Source organism: Tasmannia lanceolata, unplaced genomic scaffold, assembly GCF_043159265.1.
Source record: "Tasmannia lanceolata isolate RefF3 unplaced genomic scaffold, GAP_Taslan_0.1 ptg000239l, whole genome shotgun sequence".
Lineage (NCBI taxonomy): Eukaryota > Viridiplantae > Streptophyta > Magnoliopsida > Canellales > Winteraceae > Tasmannia > Tasmannia lanceolata.
This window is the reverse complement of record NW_027518915.1, coordinates 847-7,500: the sequence shown is the minus strand read 5'-3', so window position 1 is coordinate 7,500 and position 6,654 is coordinate 847. Positions and strand designations below refer to the sequence as shown.

The 6,654-nt window shown below is 33.7% G+C and overlaps 1 non-coding gene across 1 annotated transcript; it reads right to left on the bottom strand.

The window, feature by feature from the left end:
- Window positions 1–6,096: 6,096 nt before the first annotated feature.
- Window positions 6,097–6,184, bottom strand: TRNAS-GCU (transfer RNA serine (anticodon GCU)). Its single transcript has one exon. It is a non-coding gene; the product is annotated as a tRNA-Ser (tRNA).
- Between the last annotated feature and the right edge of the window lie 470 nt (window positions 6,185–6,654).

Genomic DNA, 6,654 nt, shown 5'->3' with positions numbered 1-6,654 from the left:
AGATATACTCCTGAAAGAGAAGCGGATATAGGAAGCATTGTTGTCGAGATCCGTCTATTTCTAAATATCCTTGTAATTCCTCCATTTGAAATGATACTTGAATCAAAAGCATAGAGATTTCTTGGGTTATCAAATAATACATAGTGCGATACGGTCAAAACAAGGTATCAAGGTATATAGTAATAAAAGAATCGATTAAGAAAAGAATGGATACCCCGGAGACAAGGAAGCCAATCAACAGATCCTCCATTTTTCCATCTAATTTTTTGTTTCGTTATAGTTACAAGAGATGACTGGAAATCCTTTATTTTTGCAAGCCGATCGCTCTTTTGACTTTGGAAAAATTCTCTTTATCAGTATACCGTTCTTCTACACATTCGTTTCCACTCCATAATCGAGAAAGAAAAGAATATTTAATAGTTAGGATTCATTAAAAAAAGGAATCGATAATCTACTCACAGGAGAACCCTTTCCCCCATCAGGCACTAATCTATTTTTAACATCTAATTAGATCGGGTAATCATTCGAATTAAGAACAAAAGCTCGTTACTTTTGGTTTCCCTATAATTGGAGCGATAGAGCCCTATCCATTTATTCACTCGATCCAATGGTGAATTGGTTTGGTCCCGTTCCAAGAATCAAAACAAGATTTTGTACCGATTCGGTAAGGATAAAGTATTATCAACAAAATTCTCCATTGATACGACATGCTATTTTTTCCATTCATTCCCTTTCAGGATCAGTCGTGGTCTTACAAACTATACCAATGGTATGGACGAATCCCTTGCTTCATCCAAATGTGTAAAAGATCATAGCCGCACTTAAAAGCCGAGTACTCTACCGTTGAGTTAGCAACCCGGAAAAATATGGTGTGTAGATACGATCGGAATAAAAATAAAACTCAAACCAAGAGATTGGGATTGGATTGCTCGACCCCGTCAAAACATTGAACTAGTAACAAACAAATCTAAAAGAAAATTTGATGATCAATTATGAACATCAAAATGAACAGATTAGATGAAAATACAACGAATTCCCGGATCAATATAGATGGATGCCAAAATTTATGGATCATCCATATTTTTATCAATATTTTTTTTTTTCATTTTTCATTAAGAAGATACTTCTTGTGTCGCAGCGAATCTGGCGAACTCACCATTTGAGTGAAATTGAAATAAAGTAAAGAAATAAAGAAACAAACTTATGAGGCTGGGATAAATGGATCTATTTATCCACGATCAAATTATATTTGATCGATACAACATTGTCAATATGAATTGAATGTTGGTTGAGAAAACAAATTCAATTAAAGAAAATAAGTACTTGTGTTGGATTGACACTACACAGATCAGAAATGAAGTGTGGATGGGGGAATAAATAAGAAAAAAAAAAAAGTAGGAAAAAAATCTCTAGTTTATTCAATAGAGGTACAATAAACAAGATTGACCCCTTGTTTGTTGGTGGAGTCCCAACGAAAACAATCCGATTGATGGTAATCCCATACCATCATTTTCTAGATCCGATTATTTCATCTATTCACTCGAGATTTTTTTTTCTATCTGTCTCATATCAATAAAAAAAGATTTTTTTTCGTTATCGTTATCTGATATGGGATTATAGAGGAGCAATAGTGAATAGGTATGAATAGAGTAAGAAAAATCGGAGTGGTGGAGAAAGAATTACACAAAGCTCGATAAGATACTGGGCACCCCCCTTTTTTGTTTATTTCATTTATTTCATTTCGTTTGATTAATTCGAAGTTCCTTAAAGACCTCTGCCTTCTTTGAAATATCATGAACAGTTCCTGTAGGTTGAGCGCCTTTTTCAAGGAAATATAGAATAGCAGGAACGTTTGAATAAGTTTGATTCTTTATCGGATCGTAAAAACCCACTTTACGAAGATCTCTTCCTTCTCTTTGGGATCGAACATCAATCGCAATGATTCGATAGATGACTCATTGGGATAGATATAGATGAACAATGCCCCCCCTAGAAACGTATAGGAGGTTTTCTCCTCATACGGCTCGAGAAAGAATGATTCGAGTTTGAATTTATGCTATGCATATCATATAGTGACAAATGTATCCATAAAATCATCAATTAGACTATAAGTTGAGTCGTTTTTTTTGTTCTTCCTTCCTTTCCTTTCCTGAAAAAAAAAAAGAAATATCATTCGTACTCATAACTCAAGTTGGGCAATTCTCAAAGAGCTTAAAGGGAAATCCTTGGACATTTGTTGAGCCGTCTCTAACCTCTTTTATTTGTCCCGCCTAGAATCTCTTTTTCTTCCTCATTCTGATCTAGTTCCAGTTGTTGAGACAATTGAAAATGGTGTTTCCTTGTTCCGGTATCCTTTATCTTTGCTTTGAATCATTGGGTTTAGACATTACTTCGGTGATCCTTAATCGTTTCAAAATGGTCGCAACATACCTTTTGTTATTTCTTTCTATTGAAAGAATCATACGAACGATTGATTCCCCTGTAATACACTTTTGATCAAAATAGTTTTACCAATTCCGGCAAATTTTACTTTGTTTTTTTTTATTCGAAACTTGTTGGAATTTGAACCTTTGGATTTCTATATCGAAGATATACTTACGAAGTTGTTCCAACTTATTGATTGGCACTAACCCTAGATCCTTCCCCTTGATAAATGAATCAATACTTTATACTCGAGCTACATCATGTACTATTTACAACCCCCAATTTTGGGGGGTCCTAGTAGAACAGAACAAACTATGTCGAGCCAAGAGCATCTTCATTGATATATAAAATGGTGGATGCAAGAATCCACAGCCGATCATGTCTTTCAAGTCGCACGTTGCTTTCTACCACATCGTTTCAAACGAAGTTTTACCATAACATTCCTCTAATTTTGAACCGGTATGGAATTGATTCAATATAGGAATCCGGAATAGTCATTGGCTCAATCGGTACGCTCAATCGGTACACAGCAGTCCATACTTTTATATTTATATATATATAAATTATATATATAAATAGATATTTATATCTATATTTTGATTTTGATATATATTTTGATATCTATATTATAGATATTTTGATATATATATGGATGGATAGGTATTCATCTAGAGAAGGCCCCACAAGCAAAGACAAAGATTCAATCTTACCCCATATTCGACCGTATGAATGAAACACATTTCTAAAAAAGACGAATAAACGAATTACTTAACACTTCTTTACATCTACATCTTCAACAGATTGTTCGGGACAATCAATCATGAAGGATCCAACTCTTTCTCGAACAACTAAATTAAAGAAAGGTCTTTAATTAGATTCTCAATACTCAATACCGGAACAAAATAAGTCATTAGCCAAATAAGCTATTCCAATGACTCGGAAAAGTCGCAAATGAATCGATTATAGACTAGGTTCATCAATCTCGCGCTTCTTCAAGTATCTAAGGATTGATAAAGGAATCATGAAAAAAGGTTTCAAGAATTTCCTACTTCGACATCATAATTTCCTACTTCGACATCATTATCATTAATGGAAATAAGTTTTCCTGTAATGACTAAATTTGATCATCATAAGACATAAGAGAAATCCATGTTCCTTTTCCAATTGAATCATTAATGATTTAAAGCAGGTAGATGGATCGAGAAACAAATTCAATTTATTTGTTTTCATGGGGATGGGATGGATGGAAAAAAGCTCTCATGTAAGATAAGATTAAGGTTGTTATTCTTCCATCTGATTGATAAAACCAGAACCGTAGGAGTATGATCTTTCCGTATCCATCAGATACACAGAACAATTGTCAACGGGAGTAATCATAGATATTTAAGGTAAGGTATCAAAGATCTTTTTCACCGCAGCCGAAATACCGGTATCACTGAAATAGAACAAACAATAACAATACATGTAGGCATGGTTCATTTTATACAGATTTTGCTTTACTTTAGGTTTAGTAACCCTTCCATAAATTCTATCAAGTCAAAAGTAAAGTGAATGGAATATATGAATCTTCCTCCCAATCACTACATTGACTTCCAATTATTTATTGTAGCCAGATGCAAAAAAAAAAAAAGCAATTAGGCTCAAAGAAAAAAAATCTGTTCCATATTGCACTTTATTGTTTATTAATGAGATCCGGACGACACAGATATTGAAAAATTGATACCTTCCATTGCCGATTAACTCGAATTCTATGGGGATCATGAATCATACCCCAAGACAATCAAATAATAAAAGATCCTCTTGCGGTATGTTATATTATCTTGTATAGGTACAAAGCAAAATGGGTCCAGATCAATTCGTTGTTCTTAATTTTGATTTTACCCCACCCACACCCAGTCTTAAGAACTTTAATCCCAGTGATGTAATTAGTCCCAAGAACTCCCTCCTGTTTAGGATTCAGGATCCACATAGAATTAGTCATTTTGACTAACATGTTTAGTTTCGAAAAAATAGAGATCTTATCTTTCGCATTTCAACTTAGAATGCATCATGTGAGAATCAAAATATAATAGATGGGCATAAAGTTTCTATAAGTGACTAACTTACCCCAATATGAATATGAGTAGAGCGGGACGGGCATACACTGAACGGCCCATCCCATTTTTTTTTTAATTCAACTTTGATCTATGTTCCCATCCTACCTAATATCAAAAAGGTAAAAGATGTTTATTTCCATCCGCAATTTATACTCGATTCTTTTTCTTACAATTGGAAATCGAAAGGAATCTATGATTCATAGAAGAATCATTAGAACTCAGAAAGAAAAATTGGATCATATTGTATCCAACCTTATACCTTATACTCTTAAACAGAAGATTGTTAAAGAGAACAATCTTTGTTTTGATAGAAGCGGTCTGGGACGGAAGGATTCGAACCTCCGAGTAACGGGACCAAAACCCGCTGCCTTACCACTTGGCCACGCCCCATTTAGATTTCAATTCGACACTAATAAACACTAATATTGTTATTGGTTATTCGTCAATTCCAGCCCAAATATCTATGGAATAGGTTGTTGCTAGGATTCTATACGTGTAAATGTAGAATGAAAATGAATTCATTGATCATTCCATATAAGTCAATTAAGATATTGTATGAAAGTATGATTCCTTCTATTCTCATTTGAGAATTGAAGGATTTTTGATTGGGGGAAGTTCAAAGAAAAAGAAAGAAGGATTTTTTGTCTTCTCTTCTTTCTTAATTTTTCCCTTATATCAATAACTCAATAAAAATGAAATTATCTCCAAGAACGAAATATTTCTTATGCTTAATATCTTTAGTTTGATCTGTATCTGTCTTAATTCTGCCCTTCATTCGAGTAGCTTTTTCTTCGCCAAATTGCCCGAAGCTTATGCTTTTTTCAATCCAATCGTAGATTTTATGCCAGTCATACCTGTGCTCTTTTTTCTCTTAGCCCTTGTTTGGCAAGCTGCTGTAAGTTTTCGATGAGATCTTTAATACTGTCCTAGAAACATTCATATTCATGATTTATTCGATAAAATAAATTCAACTCTAACATAACAATTGATAAGATCAGATAAGTCTTACATTATGAACCCTCGATTCAAAGATTGAAATTCTTTTGCTTTTTGATAGCCGCGATGAATCTGGATCACCTAATTTCCGCATTATGCCCTTCCAGTTCCAGGGGTCAAAGACCCCATTATGGTACCCCATAATACCTAATTGGGGTATGACAAGATAATTTTGGTAACAAAGGAATTCCTGCAAATTCCTTTCTTTTCTAGAAACCACTTTTTCATTTCTTTTCTTGGTGTCAAGGATATGTGGTACAAAAATAGAGAATCTATTCCCTTATTTCCTTTGCAAAAAACAAAAAAAAAATGATCTTGGAGATTGTGCAATGCTTACTCTCAAACTCTTCGTTTACACAGTAGTGATATTCTTTGTTTCTCTCTTCATCTTCGGATTCCTATCTAATGATCCAGGACGTAATCCTGGACGTGAGGAATAAAAAAATCAGAGATTTTTCATTATTTCCTTGCTTGATTTCTGCATTTTCCTATGCTTTTCTCTATTCCAGACATTTAACTATGATAAAGGACTTGATATTTTTTCGAATTCGAAAGATAAATCTCAAGTGATCCGAGGGAACGGAGAAAGAGGGATTCGAACCCTCGGTACGAACAGCTCGTACAACGGATTAGCAATCCGTCGCTTTAGTCCACTCAGCCATCTCTCCCAATTACAAAAAGATAATTCATATGCGACGCCTGAAGTAAATATTGATCAAAGTCTTTCTTTATCTTTATTTATTTATTTTATACATTTATTTATACTTACTATATTATACTTACTATATATATACGAATTATCTTTATTTATTTATTTTATACATTTATTTATACTTACTATATTATACTTACTATATATATACGAATTTTATCCGCAATTCAATTTGGATAACGATTCGAAACAGATATCTCCAATAGAAAGAGTACGTCTTTGATTTCGTCCGAAGGGTTCTTTTATTCCCCCGGCCTGGCCAGTACAGTACCTAGCCAGGCCGTTCCTTCTTTTGTTCCAATGAATCATGGATCAAATTATTTTTCTGATTTGAAAACCAAATTGTTATTGAAGCAGCAACAAGAGCAAGAAGGACTATTTCCATTCCTATGATAGGAGTTTCATTTCTTATTATTTTTTCTTTTT